At 43.8% G+C, this 15,154-nt stretch overlaps 1 protein-coding gene across 1 annotated transcript in view; it reads right to left on the bottom strand.

Annotated features, from left to right (window-relative positions):
* Window positions 1–1,386: 1,386 nt before the first annotated feature.
* Lrrc1 (leucine rich repeat containing 1) overlaps window positions 1,387–15,154 on the bottom strand; it is a 177,458-nt gene continuing 163,690 nt past the window's right edge. Inside the window, exon 16 of the transcript XR_002378776.2 lies at window positions 1,387–1,749. The gene's annotated coding sequence lies outside the window, so the exon portion shown is untranslated. The remainder of the gene's footprint in view (window positions 1,750–15,154) is intronic.

The raw sequence follows: 15,154 nt of genomic DNA on the forward strand, positions 1-15,154 counted from the left end.
TCATGCAGTAGTATACTCAGCTACCAGTATCTGTTCTTTGTTTCACATCCTTCTTTCCTGGTGAGTCCAGAAGTAACACAAAGGCAAGAATCTGTTTCATTTATATTTATTGTCTCGGTTCCTTAACCATCATTTGGAGCATGGTGAACAGTATATAATGCATTTAAGATGCATGTTTTAGAGGACACCTCTGAAAAGTAATATGTTTCTGCAAATAGAAGATGTGATATGTGTGCTCTCAGGTAACATATTCTCCCAAGGAGAGGTTCCTATACATCTCCTAAATTGCAAAGTAAAGGGACTGACTCTTTTTCTAAAAGTAGATATGCTTGAACTGGCTGCAGCTGTCCTGTGACCAGGAGCAAAGGGCTAAGACTGATGATACCACACGATCTGACATCTTTAAACCAGCTCTATCATTCTTAACAATGACAAGAAATTACTGAGAAAAATAAACTTGAAAAAATAAAGACAGGCTAAAATATTTTTAAGAGGGATAGCAGTTACTTGAGAGGAGAATATTATCCTGAGAAAAATTCATTACTCCGTGAGTGGATTAATAATGTTCAGAAGAAAAGTGGTACATAATAAATTGGTATCATTTGCCCTTTCTCAAAACAAATACATATACATCAGAAGTTATTTATTAAATGGAAAACATTCTCTATTCCAATGAACAGTAAACAACTTCAGGAACTAAGGCATTCGTACATAAAGCAAATAATTGGCTTAGCAACACAACACAATAAAGTAAAAAAAAAAAAATCTATGTGATCATTTTCATCATTCTTCCCCATGAAATATAATGAGTGCCATCATAGTTACTGTAATGCTGTGGACTATCGTATTTAATAAAATACACATAAAGTAAACAATAGGAAGTGTGTGTGTGTGTGTGTGTGTACGCGTGTGTGTGTGTGTATACACTTTGACATGGGGGACTCTGCCTGTTTGGTGCTGGCTGGCTGGCCAGTAAGCACCATCTGTCTCCAAATCCCTAGGGTGAAGGGTCCAGGAGTATATCATGGTGCCCAGCTTTTACAAGCGTACTGAAAATTTGAACTTAGATCCTCATACTTGAACAGGCAAGACTATTGGTATCTCTCTGGACTCCACCCCCACAGTGGAGAGAGAGGGGAAGGGAATGGAGAGGGGGGGAGCAGGGGGCAAGAGGCAAGAGAGTAAGAGCTTAAGAGAGACAAGAGGGAGAATAGGGGGCAAGCAGCCCCTGTTATAGTGGACCAGGCCTACCTGGCTGTTACCAGGTAACTGTGGGGGTAGAGTCCAGACAGAATAGCAACAGACTTTACCCACAGAGCCATCTCCTTAGCCTAAACATTGAAAAATTTCAATAAGCCCATAACTTTATTTGATCGACTGTTTTATTCCAAGTTTTACAACTTTAAACTCACGTCAGTGTTTGTAAATAAAAGACAACCTAAACCTAAATACCTTTCTTTTGTCCCCACTCTATTGAAAACAACTTCGGTACAACCTATTTAACTATGCCTATGGTACCAACTTTAGCCGATTCCATCAACGGAAACACATGAATGGCAACGATATTAAGCCATTTTCCTAGGAAAACAGAAGGGTGGGGAAAGACAAAAAAAGGCTTCAAACAACCTATGAAGCATGGAGGACACCGGCGCTGGCTCCGGCTTCTGAGTCCAAGTCATGGATCCCACGAAGCACCAAGCTGCTGTCTTCACCAGAAGCTGAAGGTTCCGTCAGGATAATTCGAGGTACCTTTGAGATAACCAGAGATTGTTGACATATGAGATGGAGGCATTTCCAAAGACAAGCAGTGGGTAGAAACCAGCATGTGAGGAGGAAAAGGCACCTGCAGATGGTGTACCCCAGAAGCTCTGGACAGGGAGTCGGGGGAGGGGGTGCACAATGAGACAGAAGAAATCAAGGCAAAAATGGAGCGGATACATTCCATTAGGGCTAATAAGCCAAGAAGACAATGCTAAAAGTGCAAAGTAAGCCATTGCCTCTTTTCGACGTTTTAGGAATGAAGGCATGTAGATTATTTTATACAGCAGACTGTTAGTGCTGGGGTCAGAAGGGTTCAGCTGTACATTAAAAGGCCACATTAGAATTTGCATAGATGCTGATAAAATGCAGAGAATCCCACAGTGCTAAATGCCAAAACATATTTTCCCCCTTTCAAGCTATACTCTTTAACAGCCACTAATGCGAAATTACTTGCAAAATGGTTTAATCAAAATCCCAAATGCTAATGGGTGAATGTGCTATTTGCAAGCATCATTTAGTAGGCAGATTTCACCAAAATTAAATCCGTGTTAATTTTGCGTTCTGAAATACAGATGCGAACCAGAGGAAGCCAGAGGGTAGATATCCAAGTCTTTGCCAAAAAGCTAATTTTAACTGTTCCGTTGCTGCCTTGTACTCTTGGACAGTGAACAGAAAAATTCCTGTGCTTAATGCCAGGTTGATGGTTTCAACCTGCAAAGCATTAAGACCATGCTGACCATGTGGTCCCTGCCCTCCGTGACTTTTACTATCACAATGTAAAATATGCACATGTGTACCAGAGCCTGGAAGTTTATTTGTGGGGACCAGTTATAATGGACACTAGAATCACGACAGACCCTGAGCTAAAAAAAAAAAAAAAAAAAAAGTAGGAATGAACGGTCAGAGGAAAACAAATTTTTCTGAGTGGATTCAGTAAGAAAGGAGAGGAAGTGCTTCTGCCGTCTACCACACAGTGAAAGGCCCAGCCAAGACTAGTAGAGTGTTAAATTGATTATGGTCTCCATGCACAACCATTTATACCCCTGGTTCTGAAAGAACATATCGGGATTGTATGGAGCAGCGTCATAAAACGTGTAACGCTAAACTCTGGCAAGTGTAGTCCTTGGATCTAACTTCTAATCCCACAGGATCAGAGAAGCCACCTGTCACTGTATGCTAAAGGGGGTTTTGTCACAAAGAAAAGTTCCTCTGAGCCCAAAGCAATGTGTAAAACGAAGGGACTGAAAACCACAGAACTCAATAATGTAAGCAAATGAAATTGAAATCTCAGCTATGGAGCTGCGAATGTGAGTTTATCTCCAGCAGCCACTGCGGCACTAGGAAGAGCCCTAGCTCTGTGAGTCGCCCTCCGGTGCTGTGTGTGCCGTCATGCAGATAAATTAACCATGACCCTCTTTTCTCGCTGCCTCTTTTCTCTAAGACCATCTTAAGAAAGAACCCAGTGGCTCTGCTCCATCTTTGCTGTGTTACCTTTAAAGCTGATGTAAAATGAGGCTCCACCCCGGACCCCTGACAACTTCTAATGACTGAGCTCAGGAGCCAGCACTTCTGTCCTCTCTGAAGTGGTGCTCGAGATGACTGACAGCTACTGCCATCATTATCATGTGGGACGCAAATGCCAGGGTTACAACACAAACACAAAATACAATACAAAATGCCAGAATTGCAATAATCCGAATACAGAAAGCTTTAGGTGGTGGCTTCATCTTAAATCCTAAAAGGATATTTACTTAATTGTGTGTGTGCATATATCTGAAACATATATATACATATATGTGTGTGTGTGTGCACGTGTGCATGTGTGTGCCATATTAAAACATAACATGTATATCTGAAACATATATCTGTATATATGAAAACACCACAGCTTATGTAGATATAGAATCCCATACATCATTCAAATAACTGGCACAATAGTAACTTTTATATAAATTATGTCAATAAATTATTTATTTGGGAATTTTTGATCAATTCTTCACATCATATAGAAAAGTAAATATCACAGCAATTTGATCTGAATTTTAAAAATATAACTACATAAGTATAAGGCAGAAGAATATGTTCATCTGTGATATAGACTAAGAAATGCTTTTTAACCTATGACTAAAGCCAAATCCAGAGGCACCTTAAGAAGACAATGGCAACTGAACTAAATGCTTTTAACTTAAGACTCAGTGGGCATAGGCAAAGTCAGATCAGAAATATTTTCAATATACATAATATTGATGTATCATAGATAAAGGGCTACTATCCCAATTATATAAAGAAAAAAAAAACTTTAAAAGTTGAAGGAAGTAAGAAAAGTACCATCGATCAATGGACAATAAATAAAAACAGGCAACTTACTTATATGAAAAGATATTCACTTCATTAATACTGCTAATAATGCACAGTGACTAAAATCACAAAACAGTACTCAGCAATCAGATTTGGAAAAATTCACAAACCTGAGCAGAGGGTATGGGGAAGCCAGACTTTCATACATTATCATTGGGGTACAAGATACTGCTACCCCACAGAATATCTAACAAATTGAATGGAGTTCCCTCTCAACCCTAGGAACCCTGCTCCTGGAAATTTATCCCCATAATATCCCTTCAACAATTTGAAGTACAGACAAGAGTTAGTCACCGTAAGTGAAACTTTGTAGAAGCAGTCAAAGGAGCCTGAATAAACTCCGAACCAAGCACAGGATGGCTACTGTGATGTTCTGTGAAGGAGTGAGCAAGTCCTCTGACTAAGGCAGGATACTAGCCAACAAGTGAAAACACCCTCCCGCTGGAGAAGAAATAACACACTGTGACCTGGCTTATGTTTCTGTTTCCGGGGAGGTTGGGTGGGTGGGTGGAGGGGAGGAGAAACAGCATGTTGTGTTGTCTGACCAGAAAGGATGCGAGAGAAGAGGAATACGGAGGACGGAACACATTCCGGATCCACCCGCTTTTACCTTTTTACTTTCGGAAACAGGTTAATGTTTAATGTACTCCTATAAAGGCTCAGCGAACATCACGGAAGAGGGGCAGAAAGAATGTGGGAGTGGAGGAGGGAAGGAATTCCGGGAAACACTGTCTTCTAGACGCGCGTTTCCGCACGGGTGCACATTCCGCACGGGCTTACCCTCCCAAGGCTGGGGCCAGGCAGTTTCTGTCATAGAATGGGGAGGGGTTTTGTGAGTTGTGGTTGGTGGGGAAGGGAGGGTCACATCCTTTAGTGGTGTGGCCAGGGGTAAGCTGGAGAAACAACCCGCCTCTTGCTATGCAGAAAGGCACCAAAAAAAAAAAAAAAAAAAAAAAAAAAAAAGGCAAGATGAAAGAGAGAGAACTGGCTGGGTGGAAGGGGAAGGGATTCCGCAGGCAGGAGTGGTAAGAGAGGATAATGGGGGATATGGTCAAAATGTAGTATATACATCCGTGAAACTGCAAATGAATAAATCTGTTTAGAGAGAAAGAAAATGTTTTTCTAACCGACTAAAATTTCCTCTGCTATTAAAACAAAGCTAACAGGGCAAAGAGGGGACAGTGCAGCAAATTAGCTCAAGTGTGTGTCAAATGAAAATTATAATCATCACACAGGGCCAAAACTGTTTCTCAAAAATAGATAATTTGGGTTATTATCTAATAACAACTTGAGCTATTATATAATTTTCATCACAGCCTCCTGTGCCCCTCAGTCATGGTCAGGGTGGGAAGATGGAAGAAAAAGGAGAATGAAGACCCTTGCTTCATTCTAGTGCTTTTATTTTGTTGTAGGTTCTATATGAGCATGGCCATTATTTTTACATATGCTATAGGGGGAATGTGTGGAAGTTTTGGGAAGCCATGGCTCTCACTCCTGGAAGAAAAAAAAAAAAAAAAAAAAACAGCAAATGTGGAATGGGGAAGGTGTTCTGATATAACCCAGTTCCGGTGGATGAATGCCATCTCCATACAACTATGGACCCAAAGTTGATGGCTGTGTGTTACTGGTTGGCAGTGAGACCTACAATTTTTGATAAAAGGATATATTTATGGTTTAGGATAAAGATGATTTCACCCCAGCTAGAATATAGCTGGTTTGTCTTAGAATAATATCGAAGGGGTCTGTACAAAGCTATGGTTGTAAAGTTCTCCATGCTACTTGCCAACTGGAATGGCCATTCTTCCATAATCTGGGACAAACCAAGGTGGTTATAGTCACATAAAGCCAAATCCGCACAGAAGGCATTGACTATGAACTGAGGCTGACACAGTCGCTAAAATACGGGTTGTGGTGCATATATACATGTAGACCCATCTGTGTGTGCTGTGTATAGTATATATGCATGTTTGTGTGAACGTTTACATGCCTGTATTCCCGGATCTTCTAACTAAAAACTCTGGAAAGAGAGATCTCTGAAGCAATGAGTTCAGCTAGTGATCTTTATCTTTAATGCTGTTCTCCACTAAAAGGAAATAGAAATTCTTGAAGAAGTGGATTAAGGCAAGGTTCTAGATCTTGCAATACAAGGTGAGCCTGGAATATGCTGTTACATTAGAATATAAGGATATGTTCACATGGATAACTGCCGTATGGCACAGGCACACAAAACCAGGTTGGACGTCTCACAGCTAGCCAGATCCAGACTAATCTACGAATGGAGCTAAATGTGGATGAGAACTGGGGGGCCATCTGAAGCACAGAACAGAAATGGGGACTGTGTATCCACACAGATAATACATGCTACGGTGGTTTTGCTGTGTATGTTCCCCAGATTCCGACAATAGACCATGGAGGACCCTGTGCTAATAACTGGGGGTAAGTGGGGAGCCTGGGTGATTGGGGTATTGTGGGTGGGACTTGGGGGAGGGGGAGGGGCCTTGAAGACACAAAGAAGGCACTCATCATGAGAAAGGAGCCAAACAAGATGCACAAACTTTGATGGTGCCTTGATCTCTGACTTCTTAGCATCCATAACCATAATCAATACAGGAGACTAGCTTAGCACACACACACACACACACAGGAGACTGGCTTAACACACACACAGAGGAGACCAACTTAGCACACACACACACACACAGGAGACTAGCTTAACACACACACACAGGAGACTAGCTTAGCACACACACACAGGAGACTAGCTTAGCACACACACACACACACACACACACACACAGGAGACTAGCTTAGCACACACACACACAGGAGACTAGCTTAGCACACACATACACAGGAGACTAGCTTAGCACACACACACTAGGAGAAAGGAGGGGTCTAGGCTCTAGTAAATTCCCGGATGCTGGCTGAAAAACAAACAAACAAAAACAAAAGCCCACCAGAGTAGATCCTTACTTATCATTGAGTTACTACCACAATACTGGCTGCTGGCTCAGGCAAGCATCCTCAACAAATGCTAACACTAAGGGGACATTGAGGTGAAGATGCTGATGGCCGCACAGTCTTAACATGTCTCTCTGTAAACCATTTGCAGTGGGGAAAATGATGATCATTTACAACTTGAGAATTGGTGCAGCCGTTTTGTGTGCTGAAAATGCATTACCCACTGGGCGAACTGGCTCTCTGAGAAGCGTGCATTTCAGAAATGGCTACCTTCTGGCATCATTATACAGCCTGACTCTAGTGGTGAAGAAACTCAGACAAATTCATAGAGAGAGGAGACTTCTACCCTTGCCACAAAACTTTCAATGCCATAAAAGTAGGAAAAGTCTGCAGAAATGTTTTAGGGATGTGGAACACGCCTTCTGGCTACAGCTTGCGCTGAGGCAAAAGTAAGCCACATTGCACATTAGCAGAATGGGAGGGCATTACACTGTAAATTAGATAAAAGAATCACTGATATGTTCACTCAAACTGGTGCCTTCCCTGAAAGGGCATGTCATTGCATGTGCGTGTGAGAGAGAGAGGAAGAAAGGAAAGAATAGGATGGTAAACAAACAGTCTAGCAGACGTCACCAGGGCATGGACCCCGTGGACTGGTGAAATACTGTTCTTTATGCTATTCTTACTCAAGAAACTTCCATAAACGTGAAATTACTTCTAGACAAAAAGACACACACACACACACACACACACACATCATACACATATGTCTTCAAGACGTGACATCTGCCTCATCAGTAGAATATGTGACTTGAGGAATATTTTTCAAAACACAAAGAAAAATAAACAGCCATTTGTTAAAAGTCATCCAATCTTTTGGTTGGCTCCATTAACCATCGATAGAATGGAGAGAGGTAATGTTTGCTTAGGCTGGAAGATAAATCAGTCTGTCAAGGGTGGCAAAATCACTGCTAATGGAATGAGCTGTCTCAGTGATGTACGGGGAAGAAAAGGAATTGTCTGTGGCCCGAAGGTGCTCAGGACTCAGAACCTCTGGGGACACTGTCCTCCCCGTCCTCCCCGTCCTCAACATTCTCCCCATCTTCCCTGTCCTCTAGTATGACTCCTTCCAATGAATTCAATTGGCTCATGGTTTGTTCTTACCTTTCAAAGACTGACTATCAAACCCCAGGATGATACTAAATCTCTGGGCCCTGGGGTGTGTTGGCTTTCTTATTACTAATATTTAACTTCCATGAAGCCAGTTCTAAGGATCTGATAAGTACAGAGGAAGGGAGACCTCCAAGAGGAGGGACTGGGAAGACTTGGCTGGGTTCTGCAAGCTCCCCTGGATAACAGCACTGAGAGATTTCACTGAAGTTTTCCGATAAAATAAGAGCATCCGCCATGGGAACTTAAAACTGAGCACTGATACTCAAAGCTTAAAGAAATAACAGGGAGAATAAAACCCTCTCTGAATTGCCCTGTTCTCCCCAGACACATGTCACACTTTTCTATGATTTAGTAACTGCTGAAAAATGGTGCTTTCGGCCTCCTGCTTTGAGCTGTAGAGAAGACGCAGCTGAACAACAGCCTTTCTCTCAGGTAAAATACTGTACATTAAGTGCAATCGAGACCTCTCTAAAGTGTGACCAGCACTTCTCGTGAGCTGAAATCTTTCCCATTCTAGGAGATAACACAGACAAACACACACACACACACACTCTCTGTCTCTCACACACACCCTCTCATACTCTCTCTCCCCCCTCTCTCTCTCTCACACACATACACACACACTCTTTCACACACACACACTCTCTCACACCCACACCCTCTCTCTCTCACACACACACACATACACACACACTGTCTTCTCTCTCTATCTCTCTCTCTCACACACACACACACACAGTCTTCTCTATCTCTCTCTCTCTCACACACACACACACACACTCTGTCTCTCTCTCTCTCTCTCACACACACACACACACACACAAACACACACACTGTCTCCTGTCTCTCTCTGTCTCTGTCTCTCTCTCTCTCTCTCTCACACACACATACACACACTGTCTCTCACACATACTTTCTCTCTCTCTCTCTCTCTCTCTCTCTCACTCTCTCTCTCTCTCTCTCTCTCTCTCTTTCTCACACACACACACACACACACATGGGAGGGGGGATAAAGGAGGAGAAAACATAAGCAGAGATGAAGGCTGACAATGGAGTAAGAGAAGAAACCTTTAAAAGTCAAAGAGTGGAACACGGGGAACCATGTTGGACCCAAGCTGACTGATGTTTTTTCTACTCAACATCACAAGGGAGCCAACCAGCTTACCATAGGCCCACAGATCAGAGACCGTGAGCTGCACAAGTGAGGTGGCCTGGGATGAACACCTCTCAGCTGATGTCTAGAATGTCCATTCTTAATTCGAACTGAAAGGAAAAGTTTAAAAACGGATAGTTCTAAAAACATTTCCTTGGTGACTTTGTGAGGAAATATTTTTAGAAAGCTTTAGAATGTAATCAAGAGGAAGATGTTTTCTTTTTGTAAGAAGTTGGTGGCTTCCTTCTCACACAGCAGATAAACTTGAAAGAGGCCGCATTAGGAGCCCACAGAGCAGCGGCCATGAGGCACTGAGTAAAACATACGCCACATATCTTGGCAGAACTGTATCCACACATCACTGTGACTGGTAAATCCCACAAATGAAGCTAACATTTCTTGGAGGTGTTCTCATGTGCTTTTTTTTAGTCTTTGCTCTTAATAATAAGATTTCCAAGTGAGAGCCACAGATGTGGCTTTTCATTGTCCTGCGATACTGAAGACTAAGTCATGTCACAAGCTTTTTAATATAACTCTTTCTTTTGGGTGGTTCTAATAAGAAATACTCATAAGGACAAGATGCTATCATTGCCCATTGCCCTAACACACACCCCAAATCCATTCGCAGTGGTAGCCAGGAGATCTTGACACAACATCATATTAAAGCCAGTTCTAAATCTGACTTGGACTGAGTTGCTCCCTCTGCTAAGTTATACATCTTCACACTTCACGTAACCTGCTGACTCGTGTATGTCCATCGCTTTGTGGGTTCTGTGTAGCATATGTCCATCCTCAACTGCTCAAAAGTCAGAATACCAAAGCCACAAGCTGGTTGGCTGTTAACTCCTCTTGGTGCTTCTATAGCACCTTCAAGGCAAGATGGTTTATTCTAATCGCCAGTCCTCAGGGGTGTTTGCCTGCCTGTAATTGTAGCAGTTGGCAGATGGAGGCAGGAGGATCGGAGATCAAGGTCATCCAGAGCTATCCAGCGAGTTCAAGGCCAGTCTAGGATGCATGAGATCCCGCCTCACAAACAGGTAAATAAACATTGATTCCTGCAGATGGTTCCCCTCTTCCCATCCAATCCATAGATCCTAAACGGTCTCTGACTTACTCAGAAAATTAAAAGGTCAAGAGCTGACGCAGCAAGAGGGAGAACCACAGTTGCCAGGGCAACAGGCTGAAACCATGTCTCCTTCCTCCCCTCTCTCACTTCATCAAGCTACTCCTAGAGTCCTGCAGGAATTCTCAGCAGGGGCAGGGGTGGGTGAGGAGAGACACATGGGCTTTACCCCGACAATACCTACGTGATACCGGGGTGTGCTTTGATCCTACTAAAAAGTTGAGTAGCCTTTTCTCCCCCTTGCAAAATGTAGTTGAGTGAGCATGTTGAGAGTCAGTTTACTGTAAGTAACCCTCATATTAACACTAGACAACTTCTCTCTTCTGAGACATTGAGAAAACAAAGCTTGTCTCTCTCATAAAGGGGAAATACCTCCGGGGGACATCGTAGGCTTACTTTATGGGTCCGGTTACTTTTTCCCCACTGAATGCTCTCCAAGCAAATGAGACAATTACTTATTGCAGATGCTGAAGCAGATGTAGGATGGATTATCTGGGAAGGACTGGGACAGGGATGGATTAAGCCAAGAGGAAAGTCAATTCACTTCAAGCAGGCCACTCTGGGCTTGACGGCCCCCGCTGGATGAAAGAACTTCATTTTCCTCCCAGCCTTCATCTCAGTCACTGAAGGTGGGCTCTTGAGTGGAGGGAGGCACAGGAAGTGACAGCGACCATCCGGATGTGGGGCACACTCCCCCTGCTGGCCAGCAAGGACCAGACACCACGATTTCTGCATTGCTGTGGAACGGACTCCACAGGGCACGCAACCCAGCCACTTCCATCCAAAGCAGTACCATTCCCTGCCAAAGTCACTCAGCAGCCCCAAACCACGACGTTTAAAGACACAACGAAGTGAGCTCCGGGAGTCTTGCCGTGGGCTTGTTCCCATGTTTATTAAATCTAGTTTTATCAGCCAAGGTTTCCATCTGGAAAGCCACCATTAGCTTCTGGTCCTTGGCCTAAAACTTCAGCCATCCCTAGGGAAGGGATCCCTATGATAAAAGGCAGCTGGTAGGGTGGCAGCAGAGCAAACTTAACAGGCTGAACTCCAGAAACCAGGGTGATTTCTGGCTCGCCAGGTAGTTGGACTCTAAGCTCCAGCCAGCATGGGATTTCTAGTTGTTATGTGAACAGCACACTTCGCAAGCCCTCTTTCTTATTGTGGCTGCCCACGGGAAAAGCAACCGCAGTGGCAAAGAAGCACGAGACACCCTCCTGAGCCAAGCTTCCCCTGGGAGTTTCTTTCCTTCTCTAGCATGATCATCTTTATCACCCAGCTATGGGCTAGCGCTGTCCTTCATTGCCAAGGGACATACACCGAAGATAATCACTAGTCAAGCATGTGTGGATTCTGACAGCCTGCCGGAGACCAGTGTTTGTTTTTGCCCCTCTCTCTGAGCCTGTCAATTCTCAGGACGGATTACTGGTTCCAGGCAATTGCCACGGTCAAGGAAGTCACCAGTCGCTCTGTGCTTTAACTCAGTGCTCCAGCCCAGTGCTCAGGCTTAATGAAGACCTGGATGTGTTGGCCCTAATTCTGATCTTGTCCTTTACAGCTGTGCATCTTTAAACAAATCTCTTCCCTACATGTGTTTATTAACTTAAAAATTCCAGGACCTGGGATATGGGGCTCATATCAAGGGGACACTTCTAGCCCTGTATTCACAGCCATGAATCAATCACCTTCAAGAAAAAGTTAAAATCCCAATCACCTATTTAATGATGCTCAGATGCCCAGACAATATCCCAGTCAGTGATTTTAACAAGGGAAAAATCAGTATGAACCACTGGTTGTGAAGTTGTACCAGGCTGAGATGATGCTTCTCTGTAAGCCACAAAACAGTTTGCTTAAAACATACAAGAAGTCAGCTTTGCTCCTTCAAAAAAAACGCAAATGGCTATAAACAAGCCACAAGGAAGACGACGCTTCTGTTCTACTGGGAGAGACTGCCCCCTGCTGGCCACCTTCTGCCATGCAGTCACCTCCAGGAGTCAGCTTCCAAAAACTGCTAACACTACCTTCCTTCCGAGTCTTCTGCATGTGATCTAGAATTGCATTTATCAGGAAAGAAACGCCCCGAGGGTATTTATATAGGAGGAGTGCTGTACGCATCACACACAATGTGTCATCCAGATATGGGAAGACTGAGGAGACAACATTAGAAAAGTAGATAAACTGTACCTACACTAAAAATACCAAATTTCCTTTAAAAGAAAAAAAAACCCTATTTCAAAATGTAGTGATAATTATATGCTTATAGGAAATTAAAGTCAAGATATGAGAGAGAGAGAGAGAGAGTCAGAGTCAGATGCAAAATGTGAAAGAGCAGAAAGCAGCAGCAGCAAAAGCAGACGGTAAAATCTGAGAGCTTCCCGGAGAAAACACGAGGAGAGACTCATGGCTCCAGCTGCATATGTAGCAGAGGATGGCCTAGTCGGTCATCAATGGGAGGAGAGGCCCTTGGTCCTGTGAAGGCTCTGTGCCTCAGTATAGGGGAATGCCAAGGCCAGGAAGCAGGAGTGGGTGGGTTGGGGAGCCAGGGGGAGGGGATAGGTGAATTTTCAGAGGGGAAACTAGGAAAGGGGATAACATTTGAAATGTAAATAAAGAAAATATCTAATAAAAAAAAAACATTAAAGAAATCTGAGGGATCGAGAGGTGGATCATCCACTTCCACACATCAAAGCTGCTGGACCACCAACCCAGTGAAGACGCTGAAGATGTCGCGGCTGTTTGCGGGGTGACTCGTCTCCTTTAGCTGGCTGGTGGGGTGTGTAGAGAGCTCTGCCAGGCCCTACCCAGGAGGCAAACATCCTCCGTCGTGCAAACCACATCTCTGAGGCCACACTGCAAAGCCAAAGCTTGTCTTTACCCTTTAAGGATGTTTCAGGCCGGGCACATCGTGTGGGCACACCCACACCGTGCGCTGCAGTAAGGCGCAGGGTCGGAGGACCGGAAGTTAGACGGATCCCTGATAGGAGTCAGACAGGGAGAGGAGCCTCAATAGAAGGATGGCCAACTTCAGTTTCTTCTACCATGACAAATGCCTACAAGCTTAAAACAGGCCTAGAGGGATTTTTTTTGTTCCCTCCTGCCAGTAGTCCTGCAAGTAGAAGGTTGGGTCACAGCATGTTTCTACCAAAGTTGTGAGTGGGCCTATCAGCTTCTCTGTCTTTATTCAATGGGACCAACCCTAACTTAGCAGAGAAGGACCCTCTTTCTGGCTCCCATACCTTCCCTCAGCTCTGCAGGGGGGTCTTTATCTCCATTTGTGCCCTGCCCACACACACACACACACACACACATACCCGTGTGTGTGTGTGTTTGTGTTAAAGCTTTTCTTAACTGGCTGATTCTAGTCTGCTCTGTCTGAGGTTGTTTTGTTTTTTTCCCCCAGCTGATATCTGCTGTACTCTGTATTTTCCTGCCTTTTAATTCTTTAACCTGCAGAAAAAAAAAAAATCAAGTCCCCTAGATTGTAACATTTTGGTGACGTCCACTTGAGACTTCTTTCTAGGTCTTCATAAACCAAGCCAACGGGGATGTCAAGGTGGCTCGGATGTTAAAAGCGTTGACTACTCTTCCAGAGGATTCAGTGGTTCACAGCTGTCTAACTCCAGTCCTAGAGCAGAACAGGGAATTCTTCTCTCTAATGAGCAATGTAGCCTCCGGTACAGGGCAGCCACGGTGCTTACACTGAGCTGCAGCCCCGGCTCTGCCAGATGCCACCTGAATGAACTCTGGAGCAACGACAGAGAATCTACAGCATAGTCGGCTCACAGCAACATGGTTTAGTGGGCACTTGTGACCAGCCTGGTGGCCTGAGTTCTAACCCCAGGACCCACAGCAAGGAAGGAGAGATCCAACTCCTATGGCTTCCAAACCCTCTAAGTGGCACAGATGTGCCAACATACATACACAAAAAACCATACACACACACACATATACATATACTATGAATAAACAAAATAAAATCAAGCAGTTCGGTCTGGGTGTGCTTAAGACTGACAGAATACACTAACTCTGGGTAGAAGTCAGTGAAGCCCCACATGGCTCCTAGCTCTTCCACTTATAAAAGTCCTCTAGCCTCTCAGAGTTTCTTTTATCACATAAAAATGTGAAAAGTGCTTTCCTTGGGGAAAAAAAATGTGAAGATCAAGTGAAATAATGTCTACAAAAACATAGTAAGTTCTTTTCAGATATTCTAAAAAGTATGGAATCAGAGGAAAACAATCAAAGCGAATTCTCCTTGGGAATATCGGGGAATGAGGAGCCCTGAAGGGCAGAACCCTCAGCTGGCACCACCCTGCCCCCTGCTGGACATCCGTGAAAGTACACTCAAGAGCCAAGGGAGGAGAAAGGATCCAAGTCTCCAACAAACCAGGACTATTAGACTTAACAGGTAAGTTTCCTCAGTGGCTCTCCGTGCTAATTTACAGACTATCCTATTCATTTCATATTTGAACAGGTTGTTTGCAGGTTGGTTTCAAATTGCCATGAAAGAAAACTGTGGGAAAAAATAAAGTAAGACCTTGTACTGGCTGGTTTTGTGTGTCAACTTGACACAGCTGGAGTTATCACAGAGAAAGGAGCTTCAGTTGAGGAAATGCCTCCATGAGATCCAA

Source organism: Mus caroli, chromosome 9 (genome assembly GCF_900094665.2).
Source record: "Mus caroli chromosome 9, CAROLI_EIJ_v1.1, whole genome shotgun sequence".
NCBI classification, from domain to species: Eukaryota; Metazoa; Chordata; class Mammalia; order Rodentia; family Muridae; genus Mus; species Mus caroli.